General features: G+C 42.4%; 1 protein-coding gene across 8 annotated transcripts in view; it reads left to right on the top strand.

The window, feature by feature from the left end:
* Positions 1-19,637, top strand: part of GBF1 (golgi brefeldin A resistant guanine nucleotide exchange factor 1) — a 180,201-nt gene that overhangs the window by 31,702 nt on the left and 128,862 nt on the right. Inside the window, exon 3 of one of the 8 annotated variants that reach the window (XM_077820926.1) lies at positions 2,196-2,346. The exons of 6 other annotated variants lie outside the window; for them this stretch is intronic. The gene's annotated coding sequence lies outside the window, so the exon portion shown is untranslated. Of the gene's footprint in view, positions 1-1,730; positions 2,347-19,637 lie in introns of those variants that run through there. One more of the 8 variants, XM_077820925.1, reaches the window with a different exon arrangement.

Here is a 19,637-nt window from a genome sequence, read left to right as displayed (position 1 = left end):
GATCCTCCTGGTATTAACCCCTTTGGAATCATATAACAAACACAGGAACAATCAAACAGAATAGATAATATTCATAAAATATAGGCAGCTCCCACGTCCTTCAGTCTTGTATGAAAGGACATTGCTCTTTTTCCTATGGTAATATATTCTCTTTAATACACTAGGACTTGGCCATTTTTAAAAACAAACTGATACAGTAAAAGCTTTGTTATCCGACATGTTGGGGGAATCGGGGCTGCCGGTTAATCAAAAATTCCGGTTAACAAAGTTATACGTACTACTGGAATATCAATTTTCAAAGCATTAGAATACTATTAAATGAACTAAGTATAAAATAGGTTTCAGAGTAACAGCCGTGTTAGTCTGTATTCGCAAAAAGAAAAGGAGTCCTTGTGGCACCTTAGAGACTAACCAATTTATTTGAGCATGAGCTTTCGTGAGCTACAGCTCACTTCATCAGATGCATACCGTGGAAACTGCAGCAGACTTTATATATACACAGAGAATATGAAACAATACCTCCTCCCACCCCACTGTCCTGCTGGTAATAGCTTATCTAAAGTGAGCAACAGGTTAGGCCATTTCCAGCACAAATCCAGGTTTTCTCACCCTCCACCCCCCCCCCACAAATTCACTTTCCTGCTGGTGATAGCCCATCCAGAGTGACAACTCTTTACACAATGTGCATGATAATGAAGTTAGGCCATTTCCTGCACAAATCCAGGTTCTCTCACTCCCTCACCCCCCTCCAAAAACCCACCCCCATACACACACAGACTCACTCTCCTGCTGGTAATAGCTCATCCAAACTGACCACTCTCCAAGTTTAAAACCAAGTTAAACCAGAACATCTGGGGGGGGGGGGGGTAGGAAAAAACAAGAGGAAATAGGCTACCTTGCATAATGACTTAGCCACTCCCAGTCTCTATTTAAGCCTAAATTAATAGTATCCAATTTGCAAATGAATTCCAATTCAGCAGTTTCTCGCTGGAGTCTGGATTTGAAGTTTCTTTGTTTTAAGATAGCGACCTTCATGTCTGTGATTGCGTGACCAGAGAGATTGAAGTGTTCTCCGACTGGTTTATGAATGTTATAATTCTTGACATCTGATTTGTGTCCATTTATTCTTTTACGTAGAGACTGTCCAGTTTGACCAATGTACATGGCAGAGGGGCATTGCTGGCACATGATGGCATTTGCAAATTGGATACTATTAATTTAGGCTTAAATAGAGACTGGGAGTGGCTAAGTCATTATGCAAGGTAGCCTATTTCCTCTTGTTTTTTCCTACCCCCCCCCCCCCAGATGTTCTGGTTTAACTTGGTTTTAAACTTGGAGAGTGGTCAGTTTGGATGAGCTATTACCAGCAGGAGAGTGAGTCTGTGTGTGTATGGGGGTGGGTTTTTGGAGGGGGGTGAGGGAGTGAGAGAACCTGGATTTGTGCAGGAAATGGCCTAACTTCATTATCATGCAAATTGTGTAAAGAGTTGTCACTTTGGATGGGCTATCACCAGCAGGAGAGTGAATTTGTGTGGGGGGGTGGAGAGTGAGAAAACCTGGATTTGTGCTGGAAATGGCCTAACCTGTTGCTCACTTTAGATAAGCTATTACCAGCAGGACAGTGGGGTGGGAGGAGGTATTGTTTCATATTCTCTGTGTATATATAAAGTCTGCTGCAGTTTCCACGGTATGCATCTGATGAAGTGAGCTGTAGCTCACGAAAGCTCATGCTCAAATAAATTGGTTAGTCTCTAAGGTGCCACAAGGACTCCTTTTCTTTTTAAGTATAAAATAGTATACAGGTACTCACCAATCCAGTAGTAGTACTGCACTGCAGAGTGGTTGGTTTCTTGAAGCACTTAGGTGTATGCAGGTAAAGTTTTCTATGAAGTAGGTTATCTTATGACACTACACATCACTATGGGCTGTGAATGGTGTACACTCAGATCACTAAAAATACACTTAACACTAAAACTATATTGGACATAATTTAATCTTTCTTTGAGTCAGAAGGCACTTCTGGATCTTGCAGTGCCCCAGGTCATCATTATCAACATCAATTATCTTTGTAGATGTAGAAGGAGCAGGAGATTGTGCTGAATCTGCAATGACCCTATGACACACCCTGGAAGCGGCTTTTTTGAGTAAATCCCTGATATCCGCTTGCTCACTTGTATTTTGCCTCTTTTGCATAGAAGTAGAGGGCAGAATGTGCAATTGCATAACCTCCTGGGCAGTATACGAGTTCCGTTTACTAGACTGAAGATTTGATTGGGAGATATCAGAAATGCTGGTTAATAGAGCTTTCCAGTTGATAAAGTGCCGGATAATACAGCTTTTACTGTGGTAAGTTTCTTGTTGTATCTTTGTCACAACACCCTGTGATGTGGAAAAGTATTTACTGTTAAGTTTGGAAAAAATGTTAGAAGGAGCTAAGCAAAAGGAGATTAATATTTGTATGGGCCATTGAAAATATAAAGCATTGTATACAGTGAACACTGACACTGCACCCCTTATGCATTATAGTGGTATGATTATGATATAATTATGATGCATTTTGTACAAGATGTGTCATGAGGTGTCATTGGAAAAGTTATGATTTGCTGAATATGATTATCCTATTTGTTCATGTATCATTTTTATATCTGGAGTTATGAATATTGACTGTGTATCTGTATTTCAAATGAGCTTATTCTGGGTAACACCCACAACTAGCCTTTCAGGTACAACAATGAAGAAGCTAGACTATGCTAATGTCTCATCAACAAAGACAATGGACCATGGAAGTGCTTAGCCTCCCTGTGAACATTTCAACCAGCCTATGAGTAATGGCTGCTATGACTCAGCAAGGCATGCAAGGGCATGTGACCAGAGCACATGACACTGAACTCCATTTTGGTACCTGTATTTTCCCGCAAACTGCGCTGGGAACTTAGCTTGAAACAAAAGGCTCCTGCCATGTGAAGAGACTGTGTAAGGTGGGCAGTGACGTCATGATTTGTCTTCGTTCCCCCACAACACCTGAAAGAGGCTCTGAAAGACAAAGGACTTGGAACAGGGAAGGGGAACCCAGGCTGCACAGCAATTTCATTCTGTGCCTTTAGAATCTGCAGGCCTGCTTGTACCATCAGTCAGGGTGAGAAATTGCTAATTCAAATCCTGCCTATCTAGTATATTAGGCTTAGTTTGCACTTTTGGTTATTTGCTAGGTAATCTGTTTTGATCTGTTTGCTATCACTGATAAACACTTAAAATCTATCTTTCTGTAGTTAATAAACTTGTTTTATGTTTTATCTTAACCAGTGTGTCTTTAAGTGAAGTGTTTGTTAACCAAGCTGAGATTTCCCCACAGGCTTGTTGTACATATCTTTCCCACATCAAGGGAAAAGTGAACTATATTAATGAGTTTGCATTGTACAGATCCCTGTGCAATGCAAGACAGTATAATTCTGGGTTTATACTCCAGGAACGGTGCAAGGGTAGGGAGCTGGAAAATTGGCTGTTGTCTCTTGCTTGTCCTTGAGTGGCTTAGGTAAAGCACTCAGGTAGCTCAGTCGGATGTGTGGCACCATAGCTGTCATGTTGGGTGATAACAGAGCCTAGAGAGGCTGGCTGAATCACCAGCGGCTGCGTGAGAGGGGACCAAATCAACTGAATTGTTAGATGGCACAGCGGTTCCAATGGCTCCCAGACTGCATCCCGGGAGCGACACCCGTCACAGACACTACCAGTGGTTACCAGTATTGGGCAGCACAAGAGCAGCAAGTAATTTGTATATTACCAAGTCTAAACTTCTCATCAATACTAGTGAGTTCTGAACTTGCAGAATCATCAGAGAAAAGACCAAGCAGCCAATCTAATTAGGCAGTTATCTTTGCTCTACTAACAAACAAGATGAATGGATGTGTTAAAGGGGTAGAAAATATGGGAGATATGACATCATATAAAAGGATAGACTATTCTTACATGCAGTGCTATGTATGCAATGTTCTAGCCGTGTTGGTCCCAGGGTATTAGACGGACACGGTGGGGAAGGTGATATCTTTAATTGAACCAGCTTCTGTTAGTGAGAGAGGCAAGCTTTCAAGCTGAAGAAGAGCCCAATGTAAACTCAAAAGCTTGTCTCTCTCACCAGAAGTTGGTCTAGTACAAAAATGTTACCTCACCCACCTTGTAGCATAGTACTCCATAAAGAAACATCTGAAAGAGGAAAACTAAACTGAATAGGGATTAGAAAACCCAGGGCGCAGCAACAGTGGGTATGGGTGGATTGTTTCTCCTACATGACATTGAAAAGAATAGGGGTATTTATCTTCAAACAGGGATGAGTTGGGGGAATATGGTTAAAAACCATAAAGGGTTCAATTGTTCTGAAACAGGTATGTTATTGTCTTAGGTCTTGACCACATGAGGAAATTGACCTGCATAGCTAGAGTGGAATAAACTATTCCTGAATGGCTCCCCATATGGACAATATTCTGGAATACAAGTGACTTTATTCTGGAATAGTGTGGCCACCTTTTGGAACTATTCTGTAATAGCTATAGCTGAATAGCTTGTTCTGCTCTAACTATGCCGGTTAGTTTCCCTGTGTAACAAGTCTGTATTGTAAAGATTAACTTTTTGCATTCTGCAATAAACTTCATTACAACTGTCCAAGTTATGTTGAAATCTTACTGTATCTGAGCCCTGTTTTTTTTAAACTGGCTGTATTTTTACTAGATTACAAGATGAAATCTTTAGTGGTTTTGTATATATTGAAAACCTCATTACTTTCACTGTATAAAGATTGTAGGCATTTAACAACTTAAGCATAACCCTCCTTCATTCAAACTATTTGCCATTGTTACAACTAACAAGCATCAGAACAACAAACTCAAAGAAAAGAAGAGATGAAGCAGGAACAGGTAGCCGATTTTATTTTGTCTGTGGCTCAGGTCCTTCATTCTTCACCTCTTTTCCTCCACTTGGGCATCTTTCTAGGAAGTAGCTTTTATGGATATTGGAACTCTCCAGATCACCATTATCAGTCTCTTAGCAACAATGCCAGGTAATTCAAATGATGATTTAAATACTTTGGTTCATAAAAAGTACCAAGAGTGTTAGCTTAGTACAGTCTTTCAGTGTGCATTTATTAAAGCCATCTGTGTTCAGAGTCTGTGGCTACAATGAAAAGGTTGCAAAGTGTCTAGGCTCCAACCTGATTTCCTTGTCAAAAAAAGGAAAATCATAATCCAGAGGGGGTGCTTTGGGAATCAAAGCAAAGGAAGGAAAATCTTGGAAGTGGGAGACATGGTGTCACAGCTCCAATTGAGAGCCCCTCTTGGTCACTGCTGTGAGGGAATCCAGTTACTTGCTCCCCAGGTGTTTTAAACCTCTGGAGACTGAAGAGAGTCCAGGTATTGCCCCTGTCTTGCAGTCCCTAGGCACAGTTTCAAGGTGCACAGCCTGTGTCTAGAATCCTTTTAGAGCATAGACCATGCGGTCCTTCTCCCCGGTCCCCCTCCCAAGTCCTTGGCACCAGTGCTGACGCCTCAGACTCCACTATAGCTCAAACAACCCTCTCCCAGAACTCCATCTGAATGTGTGAACTTTTTGGTTTTCCCCTTCAAAGAGGCATATAGTAGGTATAAATGCTTAACGCTCACAGACAGACTGCACTAGATTCTAACACTATTGCTCTTTACTCAAGCACAAGAAACACAGAGTACAATAATAAGGAAACAACAAACATCCGGAATGCAATGCCCCCCATTCTAGCATATTAGTCTTTTGGGGACTACTGTTGTTCAGGCAGCAGGGTTCACGCCACCTCAACAGGTTCCTGCAGCAGCTTCTTTCATCATGAGCTGGTGAAAATGTCCGAAGTTCTAAATAGATGTGCTCTTGTTTTTTTATAATCTTCTCATCCCTCTGTCTGGTGACTCCTGGATCAGCCTCTTCAGGTGATCCCAGACTCATACTAGGTGATTTAGTTGCTAGACTGCCCCTCTCCTGATAAACTAATTCTCCTGGGTAAGAGCCAGCCTCTTTAGAGCTATTCCATTTCAGTGGGAGAGCACTTAAACCAGTGACGCTTTGTCAGCCCATTACTATACCTCCAGTCCAACATGGAGGAAACATGACAACAGAGAAGATGATGAACCCCACATCCAAAATAGAGTCTGTGGTCTAGCCCAGATACAGATAGAGAGCCCCTCATATTGAATAGAATTCATAAGTTGTATATACAGATTCCCCAAATCAGCACACATGGACCATTGTGCTAAAATGTAGAGCGATCTTAGGATCAGTTTACACAATTTAAGTCATGTTGCAAAAGTTGTGTCCCATCTCCTCGGACTATAACTTACAGCACTCGGGATGAAACTGGAGACTTCAACACACACATCCTTTGTAAACCCAGAGTTCGTTTAGCAAAAGAAGGTTTTTCCCTGAAATCTGTTTCTTGACATTCTTGTTCTCAATAACCCTAATTCTTTCCTGATCTCTTGTCACTGCCCTTTTTTTTTTTTTGGGAAATGAGGTCTCATTCACCATCTTCCACACTCAAACCCAGTAAGGCCAAAACCCTTGGGTGGTAAATGACAAGACAGGTTTTCTCCTATTGAAAATGGAGCACTTCTTTCTAATATTGTCCCCAGACTTCACCCCCGCTCCCCAAATCCTCATTATCCCTTTGCATAATCAACAATGAGTTTTTGCTAGGCTTTTATACAAAGGAGCTTAGAAAGGCAGGTATTTCTGGATTTGAACTTATGAAACTTCCAGACATGGAGTTTGTTGTGTCCCCCTGCTCCCCTTCTGTAATACTCTGTAGCCTGTAATAGGTTGAGTTGTAACATTCATTAAACCATTCCTCACATTCCCTGCTTTGAAAGCTTATCAGGACTGCTTTGATTTAGTTATCTGGAACAAAAAAGGCAGTTTGTGAAGGCTGGAATGGAGCTCTGGAGCAGTAATATATCTGAGATCAGATTCAGGTCCCAGTTGTATTATTCCTAGGGATTTATTTGCCTGTGTACACACAGGAGCAGAGTGGTATGTATGGAAGGCTTGCCGGAATGCAAATTGGACACATTTTGTTGGGACCTGTAGGGGATTTTCACTGCTTCATAATTTTTCAAAGGTTTGTTATACATCAGGCAGCCACTGCTTTTTCTTTAAAGCTTTAAATCCCCCCTCTTTTTGCTGTTGTAAAGGTCAGATTTTTTGACAACTGTGTGCAGGAACAAGATTTGCTAAATCCCTTCATTTTTATTCATACAAATATCGGCGTTTAGTGATCAAGAGTAACCCCAGGATTCAGAGGCAGATAGAGCTCACCACAAGCCTTGTGAACCTAAATTCAGTTTAGAGACATTTCTTCAGGACTGAACCTTCCATCTGGATTTTAACCCTTGACTGTCTGGTAAAGGGTAGCAGCAGCTTGCCCTTTTTTGTGTGGTGCTAGTACTAAGTAAAACTAATCCCTTCACAGATGTGAATGTATTGTTTTGCTTAAATGGTCAGTGGAGATTCGGGTACCTCGAAAGGGATGTAGACATATTCTGAAGCTCACTTGCTAGGATGCAGGCCTTGAGAGTTATCATAGTTGAGTGTATCACATTCTCTTATCTAACCCCCATTAATCATGGTGAGACAGCAAAATATATATATATTTTGAGCTGTTTTCCTTTTCTGGTCCAGTCACTCAAGTAGTTGAGTTCCTAACTGGTACATCCTCACAGAAGCTTTTTTGCTTGCTTTTATGTAATTACATGTGACAGTTACTCAGCCTTGAACAAGTGATGTGGAGTACAGTTGGTTTTGGTAGGTGTATAAAGACCTAACTCGTGTGTATTGCCTTTCTTAGGAAAGGTTGACCCTAATCTGGGCTTGATGGTGAAATCCTCAGGTCTATGGGAATTGAAGGTGATTGGTATCATTAGGTTTATCATTGGGGTATTCTCTAATTCAAACTTTTCATGCACAGTCTGTCTTTCTTTGACTAGCTCTTGCATCTGTCAAGACATGTGGGATCTTATTTTATTTTAGTTGGCCATGGCTGGAGGTACAACTCAGGTAGCATAAGGGGATTTATTTCTGCTGGCCTCCCATCTAGGGTATTATACACTAAAATGTTAGCAAAGGACCATTATTCTTGCTTATCTGGTTTAATGCTGTAATAAATACCAAAAGCAGCTGGAACTCTGTCTGTTAGGGGTCCTATCAGTGCTACCAATTCAGTTGAACCTTTGGTAACACTTATAGGAATTTCTATATAAAATAAAAAGAGATCAAGGAGTGTTAATACTTATATTTAAAGCAAATTGAAAATGGAATGTTTCAGAGTAGCAGCCGTGTTAGTCTGTATCCGCAAAAAGAAAAGGAGTACTTGTGGCACCTTAGAAACTAACCAATTTATTTGAGCATAAGCTTTCGTGAGCTACACGAAAGCTTATGCTCAAATAAATTGGTTAGTCTCTAAGGTGCCACAAGTATTCCTTTTCTTTTTGTGAAAATGGAATGTATCCCTTCATTTTTAGCCTTCACAAAAGGACTTCCTGCAGGCATTCTGGAATTAGCCAAATGTTCCTGTCACTCAGATTTCCTGACTTAGGTTTGAAATGGCTAACCATCTTTAGGTTTTCCCAGTCACCTTCAGCAAACTTCCTGCCCACACAATGAAACTGGCCAACTGTTCTTTGCAAACCTTGTGATGACTGACTGGAGTAGGCTGAGCCCTGGGGCCATGTCTGATGGCTGTTGTTTAGAAAAGCAAATCTTGGATTTGTATTCCACTGGCTCCAAAAGACTGGAATGCGATTCCACTTTCAAATTTGGTGCTCTGAAATAGAAATGTGCTAGTCCCAAGTTGAAGTTTATTTTAGTCTGCTCTGTGCCAGCCAAATGAGGTTGGGGAATGAAGAACCATTTTGACAACCACTTGTACTAATGTGTTACTCATCGCCTCTCCTGTGCAGGCAGGTTTCTTGCTGCAGAGTGAAAAAATGTAGTAGTCAAGGACAAATGGAGCTTGACGCCAGCAAAAGGAAGCCTAGCCTGTTGCTGTGCTTAGTAACTGCATCGGCTGTGTTTATACTACTCATTCTTGGTGTGGGAAAACCCTGCCTTGGGCTCCATATTGTCCAGGACGACAAGGGCGTGTGTAGGGGCTGGAGAGGAAAGGACACAGGCAGCTTTCTCAAAATAATGAGACAGCTAACACCACCTTGGAAAAAGACTTGCTGTGTGGAGGAAGCTCGTTCAAACAGCATTGCTGGAATAGCTGAATGGACTGTAATGGAATCTGTTGTAGATTAACCTTGGTGCTTTTTAAGCGAGCCTGTCCTTCAGAAGGGTTTGACCCGAGCAGAAGTTTTAAACATAAGGTCATGGTTAATCAGTCAGAACTGGGGAGAGAAAAAGGGAGAAGTAAAGAGTGAAAAGCTTGTCCTTCTTGGTGATTGCATTAAGAGACTTTGGTATCTTTAGTCATTTTCTTTTCTTTTGAATGATCAGTTTTAAATGTGTTCCATCCAACTTCCTGAAGCCTTCAAAAACTGGTGGGGAAGGGCATTTTGAGGGCACAAAGGTAACCGCTAACTAAAAAAGCATGAATAAAATTAAAACAAAGCAAGGGGAAATTGTCTTTTGTGTAGATAACCTGGCTTGAGAAATCTTGATTGTGCTGATAATGCAGGCCAGATGCTGGCTGGAACAAGCCATGAGAGAGAGATTATTTTGTGGAGAACTGACTATGTGGAAGCATGAGGGATTAGTCTCTTAATTCATTAGAAACAAATGGGATTAGTTGAACGTGGTGCACACTTGATTTATCTTTTCAGAATAATCACTTTGGCTGTTCATTGCTCATAGGTAGTGCCTTGGTCTGACCATCTGAAAGGGAAGCTGGGGCTTCCTTAGCGTGAGCTTCAATGCATCTGTAAAGGTAGTGTTTGGGACAGTCTCTTGCTTACAGCTTCAGCTTCCTCCTTGTTAGTTCTCATGGCTGTTTCCAGTGTTTATCTACAAATGGGTGCATTTGAAGTACATCCTGTTTTTTCTTTATTCACTCGGATTAAGTTTCAGACACCACCTTGATCGCTAGAAATAAGTGTGTAAAGAAGAAGAGCGTAGCAGATTGTCCCTGTATAAAGTGCAGTTTTAAATGGAGACATGCCTGGTTGGGAAAATGGGACTTGTATAAAAAGGGGAGTAGGGAGTTTTCTTTGAAATATAAAGTTGTTAGTGTAACGCTGAGGCTCACATTTTAAAAAGTGGTCTCGGTTTGTGGCTTTCAGATTTTTTTACATGTGCAAATACTTTTATTTCTATTTGTAAATCCCATGATTGGAATTGTAGTGGAATTTCTGCTGCTTCTCGTGTTACTGGGTGCAGACACACATGTCTCGGTGCTGGTGCCTGTGTGGCCTCTGAAGGAGCTTGTGGCTAGAGCAGTGAACTTGGCTTTTGGGATGAGAAGTCTTGTCATGTGCATTAGGAGTGCAGACTGGAGGGAGCAAGAGAAAATACAAGTCTCCATCTAACTTGGGGGTGAAAGATAGTAATTAATAGAAACAAATGTAGTGAGCTGCCACTGAGCTGGTGATTAGGAGCTGTAAATCTGGCCAGTTAATAGCACTTTAAACAGAGTGTGACAGTTCTGGCTTAAATTTCGTGTGAAGAGGGGTGCAACTGTTGTCCTGCTTCAACAGCTTTTAACAATGTGCTGAGTGGATGGAGGGTCCAGACAAGAGTAATTGGGGTCTCTGAAGTGCTGACAGAAACATTGTGTAAGACACTTGCAAAACCAACTTCTGAACGCTATCACTGGATTAACTTGACCGGTTGGGTTTGCAGAGGGCTGACAACCGTTACTTGACAACTGGTCTGCCAGTTGTGTTATAAAATAATGGTAAATATGGCTTAGGCTGAAGGGTAGTGGTGAAACAGTGACTGTGCTCTCCTAACATACCTTAGCTCTACTATGTATGTGACATTGGCTGTAGGTTAAGCCTCCTACTTGAAAGGGGATAGGCATCATTTTGAGAATACTGGCTGAGTAGCAGAGATCCCAGCCCTTGGGAGTGGTAATGTTTCACTCACTTCTTAAAATGTTGATTCACAGGGAAGGACAGTGTGTGTTCAAGGAAGTTAAAAATTTCTAGGATGACCACCTTTGACTTAAGCCTGGTCCCAATTGGACATTTGTCCCTGAAACCACCAGACAATTCTTCATAGTTTAGAATGCTCCATAGCTTGAAAGGTCCAGTATTGGAATGGAATCTGCCAGCCAATCAAGTGACTAGATGACTGAATCTTTAAGTCAACTCGATAATTCAAAAGCAAACTTAGTACTGGTAAGGATAGATGCCCAGTTGACCATGCAGTGAATTAATTTTTTTAGTTACAAGGACAACGGCAACTGCACTGCCAGCTTCACTAATCTACTCCACTGATGTCTTGATCCTGACTTGGATGGACTACCTCTGGGTGGGAATTTTTCTGTCTGTCTTGGATTTGTCTGCTGAAGCATGAAGCCATTTGGTATCAGACAGGCGTTTGCCTCTCAAAATTACTAGCACAGCTGATAGGAACTTGACAAACTCACCAAATTTATTTGCTATAAATAACCATAGCTAAAACTTCAACTTTCATGATGGAGATGCCAGTCATTTCTCCATAGTTAAGGCTGTTGAGCACATATGTAAGGAAAAATATAGTATATTCTCTGCAAACTCATAGTATGTCTGGAGTTCAAAATGAATCTTCTGATGATTCACAAGTAAACAGGTTTACATGAAAATTAATTTAAAAATAGGTCCTTTAAGAAATGTTGCATCTGTCAGTCTTTGACCCAGATGATCCTAACAGAACACTTTTCAAACTTTCCGTATAGTTAAACTTATTGAAATCATGTGCATAGGCTATATTTGAAGAAGTTGCGTTATAATTAAGAAGTGAACTATTCTGTCTATGTTACCTGAGCTGTAGGTCCTCAACTTGTCTGTAGCTTATTGAGTTCTAAGTGCTGGCATAATGACATCAGATGTAACTTGATTGACTGGACACATGTAAAACTTCTTATTGGTAGATGACTTGGCCAACTGCCATGGCTTTTTAAAGGTTCCATTACTGTAGGGGTGGCCAACCTGCGCCCGAGAAGGAGCCAGAATTTACCAGTGTACATTGCCAAAGAGCCACAATAACATGTCAGCAGCTCCCTGCATCAGTGTCTCCCACCCGCCAGCAGCACTGCCGATCAGCACCTAACCCTCCATCCCTGTGCCTCCCACCCACTGCAATCAGCTGTTTTATGGTGTGCAGGAGGCTCGCGGGGGGGGGTGGGGAAGAGGAGGAGCAAGGGCGCAGCAGACTCAGGGGAAGGGGTGCGGTCCTTGGGGGAAGGAGTGAAGTGGGGCCAGGGCCTGGGGCAGAGCCAGGGGTTGAGCAGTGAGCACCCTGTAGCACATTGGAAAGCTGGTGTCTGTAGCTCCAGCCCTGGAGTTGGCACCTATGTAAGGAGCTGCATATTAACCTCTGAAGAGCCGATGTGGCTCCAGAGCCACAGGTTGGCCACCCCTGCATTACTGTATGCTAGCTGGGGCATTAGTGTGAGAAACGCTTACCTCATAGCTCTTCTGTCTCAGCTCCACTGCACGCTAAGGCACAGCATTGCTGGAGGAATTGAACCAGGAACATAATGGAGGAGTTTAAAGTGCGAGACATTGGAACTTGGGGTATGGGCATCCCCTCTTCTTTTTTTCACACAACACTAATCTCTGTTAATACCGTCTTGCAAATTAGGGAGAGATTCGCCAGTACACTATTCACTACAGCCTATGCAGGCATAGCTATGTCAGCATAGTGTAGATGCAGCCTACACCAACAGGAGTTTTTCCTCTCCGTATAGGAACGCCACCTCCATGAATGATGATGGTTGCATCAGCAGAACTCTCTTCCTTCATCATAAATTGGGGTTTTTGTCTGCATAGCTACTTCAGTTAAGGGAGTGTTTTTCACACCCCTGACCAGTGAGGCTATGCCAACATAACTTGTAGTAGACCAACCATTAGGCTGCTTTGCGCTGCTCTGGTGTATCAGTGAATCTACCTTTTGCAAGTTAAAATTTAAACAAGACTTAAAGTTGATAGTACATATCTTCACGCCATAAGAAAATGACTTGGTATAACACTCCTTTGGATTTTTTGTTCATTTTTTTTAATTAATACATGAACTCTAAAGAATTCCCCAGACACACTGTTAAAATGTAGTTTGTCATTATTATATACTGTCAACACTAAGGTAAACATCCAGGGATGTTGGGATAGTTACAACTAAGCATTACTGTGCCAGGAAAGTCAGGTTACACTTAAAGAAATCAAACAGAGTAAGACACCCAAACAACCTTAACTCTGCCTTGTAGTGATGCCAGGCAATAACCACATGATTATGATTAACGTATGTTAGTATTTGTGCTCCAAAGTAAGAGGAAACTAGTTTTTAAGTACTTTTTCACATTTTTCTCCTAATGCTGTCACTCAGGACAGAGTTAAGGTTGTTTGGATGATTTAACTATATGTTTCTGTCCTCCATTCACCACACCATGCTTACTTATTAAAACTGCATACACTGTGTATCAGTATCTGTTAAAATATCAAGGGATAATTTAAGTGAAAGACAATTATCTACACAAAGTTGCACAAGTTTAACCCAAAGACGTAGTTTTTAAATGTAATTTAAACTGAGTAAGCCGCTCTTAAACCAAAATAAATGTCCATGCAGGGGATTGCACTGGTTTAAATGAAGTTGTGATTTTTTTTTTCACCTGTTTAAATTTCAACTTTCTTGCTTGGACAAGCCCTTAATTCTCAATTTTCTGGTATTTGAGGGTTTGCCATTGTCTTGCCAAGGGAAGTTGGAGAAGTCACTTCCTCTCTCTATGCCTTAGTTTTCCCATCTATTGTAAAATAACAATAAAGATGCCTACCCACCTTTATAAAATACTTTCAGATCTATGGAGGAAAATTGCTATGGCAGGGCTAAGTATTAATTTTAATCAAACCCTAATGCTAGAAAAACTGAGCTTTTCTGTATGACAGTGAGAACTTCATAATATTGCAATAAATCAACTTTTCTGCTGTTGTCAGTCGTACTGATGATTAACCTTTTCTATCCCAGAAAACTATTGCAGTATATAAAATTAAATTAAACTTTAGGAACTGCCAATTGTCCAATCATGTGATGTATCAAATGGAATGTGGCAAATAACTGCTGGGTTGCTATGAGGGGCACTGGATATGGGCCTTGTGCCTCACAAAGTTAGACAGCCCAATTAAAACAATCATGCGTTAAATAACACATCACCAGGCCTCTTTGTGTTTCTTTATTCTGATCAGATGTCAGAAACCATTAGGATCAACGCTATCCTTTTCAGTTAGATAATACCATGGTGTAGTCAAGGAGAGAAAGGGGAGGTTTGGGCCAGCAGTTCTGTAACTGAGTAAGGGCACCTTCCTAATTTCATTGTTGTCTAGCAAAATTTGCGGGGGATTACCTGTGTGCAACCCAAAGATGGTGGAGTATAGTTCTGGTTCTAGTCCTGCACTGTTGGTGCCCGCCTTCTAGTGCTGAGTGCAACTTGGGGGCTTAAGTTAATAAAGGGTGGAGTGGGGAGAGCAATATGCAACGAGGCAGAGAAAGTAGAATTGACCAAAAATGACTACATATATAATCATGCCCCTGAGCTTTTAGAGACCTTGGATAAATTAGGAGTGTAAGTTAAAGGCTGCTAGTCTAGCACTTATGCTTCAGAACACCTTGACTTTCTATCACAATGTGCTATTACAGGATTATATGCAGGTCTTCCCCTATGTCCTGTCTCTCCTTCAGTAAGTGAATGCTGTGGTTAGTGTAAGCCTGTGTCTTCTCTAGAAACACTGTAATGCTTCAGTGTAGACTCTCTACAGTGAGGGAAGGGGTTCTCCCATCGTTATAGTTAATTCACCTCCCTGAGATGTGATAGCTGGGTTGACAGATGAATTTTCCCGTTGATTTAATGCTGTCAACACTGAGGATTATGTCATCTTAACTGCATTGCTCAGGGTGGGGATTTTTCACACCCCTGAGCAACATCGGTGGGTTGACCTAACCTTTTATTGTAGACCTGGCCTGAGGAACATCCCATTCTCCATTCATGTTAAGTTCCATAGTGTGTGTGTGTATCTCTCTCTCCTCTTCCACCCCCCACCCTCCCCAAAACAGGAACTCTTGAAGCTGAGAGGTATATCTACACTATAAAGCCTATGCCAGCATAAATATCTGTGTAGACGCAGCCTACGAATGTTTTGTCAGTGTTGGAACACCAGCTCTCCAAATGACATTAACTATGACAGAAGCTCTGTTGGCATAGTTGTGTCTACATTGGGGGTTTTGTTGGCATAGGTATGTTGATCAGGGGAGTGTTTTGTTTTTTGTTTTTTGTTTTGAATCTCTGACTATACCAACATAATGTTTGCGCAGGCCAAGCCTAACTAAAAGTATGACATTCAAGCATATTAGGCCAGGTCTATACTAAAAAGTGAAAAATCCACATCCCTGAGTGATGTAATTAAGCTGGCCTAACTCCTAGTGTAGACAGTGCTAGGTTGACTGAAGAATTCATAAGAACAGAAGCCTACGTAAGAACATAAAAATGGCCATACTGGGTCAGACCAATAGTCTGTCTAGCCCAATATCCTGTCTTCTGACAGTGGCCAATGCCAGGTACTTCAGAGGGAATGAACAGAAAAGGGCAATTATCAAGTGATCCATCCCCTATTGTCCCGTCCCAGCTTCTGGCAGCCCAAGGTTTAGGGGGACACAGAATATGGGGCTGTGTCCCTGACCGCCTTGGCTCAAAGCCATTGATGGACCTGTCCTCCAGGAACTTATCTAATTCTTTACTGAATCCAGTTATAGTTTTGGCCTTCACAACATCACCTGGCAACAAGTTCCACAGGTTGATTGTGCAGTGTGTGAAGAAGTACTTTCTTTTGTTTGTTTTTAAACCTGCTGCCTATTAATTCATTGTGTGAGCCCTGGTTCTTGAATTATGTGAAAGAGTAAATAACACTTCCTTATTCACTTTCTCCACACCATTCTTGATTTTATAGACCTCTCTCATATACCCCCTTAGTCTTCTCTTTTCCAAGCTGAATAGTTCCAGTCTTTTTAACTTAGCTATCACCTCTCAGGAAGGTGGATTCACTAAGTGAGTGGTTACACTGAAGTACCGCAATGGCGTCGCCGTAGTAGTTTAAGTGTAGATATGACCTTAGTTATAGCACGTTAAACCCCTGCATGGACACTCTCATTGAGAAGTAAAGTGGCCTAAGGTTGCTTTAGCTTAATCCCCTTTGACCTTGGACTTTCACAGATTGACATTCGACATGTGAGAATGGGCCATAAAGTCAAATTTCAGGGCTCCATGCTGAGCCACCCTTTTCCTCTGTGCTGCTGAGTTTCTGCTCTCTTTCCTGTGCAGAGAAATGAACAGGGGATTAGCTGTAAAGAGGAGAATGTAATACCTTTTGGAATGTTGGGTCAGAATGGCATACATGCGAGCCTCTTAAAGGTTTTGCTACGTCAAATGGTTCTGAGGCTGCAAGGCATGGTGCAGTATTCCTTGTGTGTTGATCCGCACAGCTAGTACATTCCCAGTCAGTTACTGGTAACTTTTATTTGAAGTATTCAGTTCTCACAGAACAGAATGAGGATTGTTCTTAGTGTGGTAGTCTGTACTGCATCCTCCTGAGCTTTTTGGATTGTTGGGCACTATGTGAATCTATGGTGCTACAGACATATGATTGGCTGAGGATTTGAAGTTCTCCAGAGGATGAGTAGGTGTGTTGCGAATTCTTAGAACATCTTTTATATCACTGAAATCTCTGCATGCACTGTGGAGATTTTAGTGTTACAGTAAGTGGGTTTCTTTGATCCTCTACAATGGAGGTTATCTGGAACAGCTCCTTTTGCTGATGGTAGGTTAGTTCTTATGCTCTGGGCATGCTGATCAAAGAAGGAAATGAAGTGATTCTCATAGTTGGAAGATGAAGACTGGACTTTGTAACAGCTGTGGCTTCTAGAGCCATTTCCTGCTGCCAGCCTCATGCACTGTATTAGAAGATGACAGCAGTGGGCAAACTTGACTCATGAGCTAAAATAATCTGAGGTCAGCCTGGCATTGGCTTGTTGTATTCGTGGTGGGAGGAAGAAGTTCAGAAGTGAAGCATTGACCTTACCACTGGTAAGGTCAGTCCGGTTGGAAGATCATTCCCCTTTTCCTGAAGACATGCTGCCTATTGGGGTTGATGTGTGTTAGGTCAGTAGCTGCTGCATTTAATGCTTTTTAGCCTGCCTTTGTTGAGTGGGGCCTTTGGTCGAGGAAGGTGAGGAATCAGCAGCTTATAAGCTTTCCACAGACTTGCAAAGGAGCTCTTGTCTTGTTCCCTCGGGAAGTTGCATGTGAATGACTTTCATTGACTGTTTATCTGGCATGTGCAAAGTAGTACACAATATTACAAGGTGGTACACGTCTAAAGTTGTATAGCAGTTGTATATTACTGAGTAATAGGATGTGATCCAGTCATTAAAGACTGAGGGCGTAGTTAAGAGTGCTAAATTTGAAAGAGGCCTGTTAAAAGGCAGTTTGTAAGCTTGGAGTAATTGAAAATAGAGCATTCTGTTTTTAATTTTTCCACCATACAATCTGCTAATGTGACACAAGTGAGAATTAGTAATAGATAGCTTGAAGGATTGGTAAAGGAATAAGTCACTGATTCAAGTGTGGCTGAGGGCAGGGGAAGGGATGGTTCAGCAATTGTTAAATGGATGTAGTGTACTAAACCAGGGGTTTTCAAACTTTTTTCTGGTGACCCAGTTAAAGAAAATGGTTGATGCCTGCGATGCAACGGAGCTGGGGATGAGGGGTTTGGGGTGTGGGAGGGGGCTCTGGGCTGGGGCAGGGGGTTGGGGTTCAGGAGGGGGTCAGGGCTCTGGGCTGGGGGTGCAGGCTCTGCAGTGGGGTCGGGGATGAGGGGGTTGGGGTACAAGAACGGGCTCCAGGTGGGGGCGGGGGCTCAGGGCTGGGGCAGGGGATTGGGGCCTGGGGTTGGGGCACAGGCTTACCTCTGATGCTCCCAGTTAGCGGCACAGGTGGGGTGCAGAGGCAGGCATCCCGCCTGTCCTGGCACCGCGGACTGCGCGGTGCCCCAGAAGCTGCCAGGAGGTCCAGATCCTAGGCAGAGGTGCACAAACGGCTCCACACAGCTCTTGCCCACAGGCACACCCCCCCCTCCCCCGCTCCCATTGACCAGGAACTGGCCAATGGGAGTATGGAGCCGGTGCTCGGGGCAGAGCAGCACACGGAACCCTGTGGCCCCCCTGCCAATGAGCCAGACCTGCTGCTGGCCGCTTCTGGGTAGGGACTACTAGTTTTTACTGGCTGGCCACCTTGGTCTCTGGGTGCTGAGCAAGCTGACCCAGTGCCTTACATTCCGTTAGCGAGTACTGAGTCACGACCCAAACTTTGAAAACCACTGTTCTAAACTGTTCTGATATGAGTCCTGGTCAGGTCAGTAGTACCTGGAAGTTAATCTTGCAGCTGTTCAGTGGCCTGTATTAAATGGGTGGTCTTAGTCCTGTTTCTAGTGCAAGTTTTCAGTTGGTGTTGTACTGTTTACCCTCTTGGTAGAGAGACTGAAGAGTGAGTGGGGATGGAGACTAAACTCCTGACTCTGGAGATGGCCCTTCCAGCTCAGAGTTTACAGCTTGTTAGTGGGAAGTTAGAGAATGTGTTCCCTGCCTCTGCTTGTTCTTTTACCCATTTCATGAATCTACTAAGGACTTCAAGTCTCCTGAGCAGGCAGATAAAGTAACTGAAAATTTTGTTTCAAGCTGTTGCAACTGTCTCTATCCTCCCTAGTCTGGCCTCGCCCAAGTGTTCACAAAGATGACAGCAGCTCTCAGTGCAAACAGTGAAGCTGCCTTTTCTAATGCTGGCATGTGTTTTGTAAGGCTTCAGAAACTGATGCGTGGCTTGGACTCTAATCAAATCTGGGTGTCAAGATAGGTTCTTTCTAATTTCTGTGCCTGATCAGTCACTGACTGATATGACAGTACATGTGTCCAGAGTGTCAAGCAGCAGGTAAGTGCTGACGCTCTGATTGGACAGGCCACATTTTGGGGATTGACAACAATGTCTGCAATGACGTTGGAAGACCAGCCAAGAATTTACTTTCAGTGGACAAATGGGATTAGTTACTATGTTTAGCTGACATTAAGCTGTAAATTATTTGAAAGGTGGAAGGCGATTCCACTCAGAGTTCACATAGAATTTCCATTTACTAATCTGGCTACATGAGGTCTGAGTGTTTACTAAGCTCTTCCTGCCCCTCATTGTATTGTATTTTTGATGAATGTGTTTAGTATATATATTGCAGTAGCATCTATAGGGTCCAATCAGAATCAAGGGCCCATTTTTCTAGGTGCTATATAAACATAATAAAGCCACAGACACTCCCAGAAGAGTTTACAGTCTAAGGCCCTGATCCTGCAAACACGCTCATTTAGTTAATTTTAAGCATGTGAGTGAAGCCTCATTGAAGTCAATG

The sequence above is a fragment of the Eretmochelys imbricata genome, chromosome 7 (genome assembly GCF_965152235.1).
Source record: "Eretmochelys imbricata isolate rEreImb1 chromosome 7, rEreImb1.hap1, whole genome shotgun sequence".
Lineage (NCBI taxonomy): Eukaryota > Metazoa > Chordata > Testudines > Cheloniidae > Eretmochelys > Eretmochelys imbricata.
Note: the sequence above shows the minus strand (reverse complement) of the source record. Positions and strands in the feature narration are given on the sequence as shown.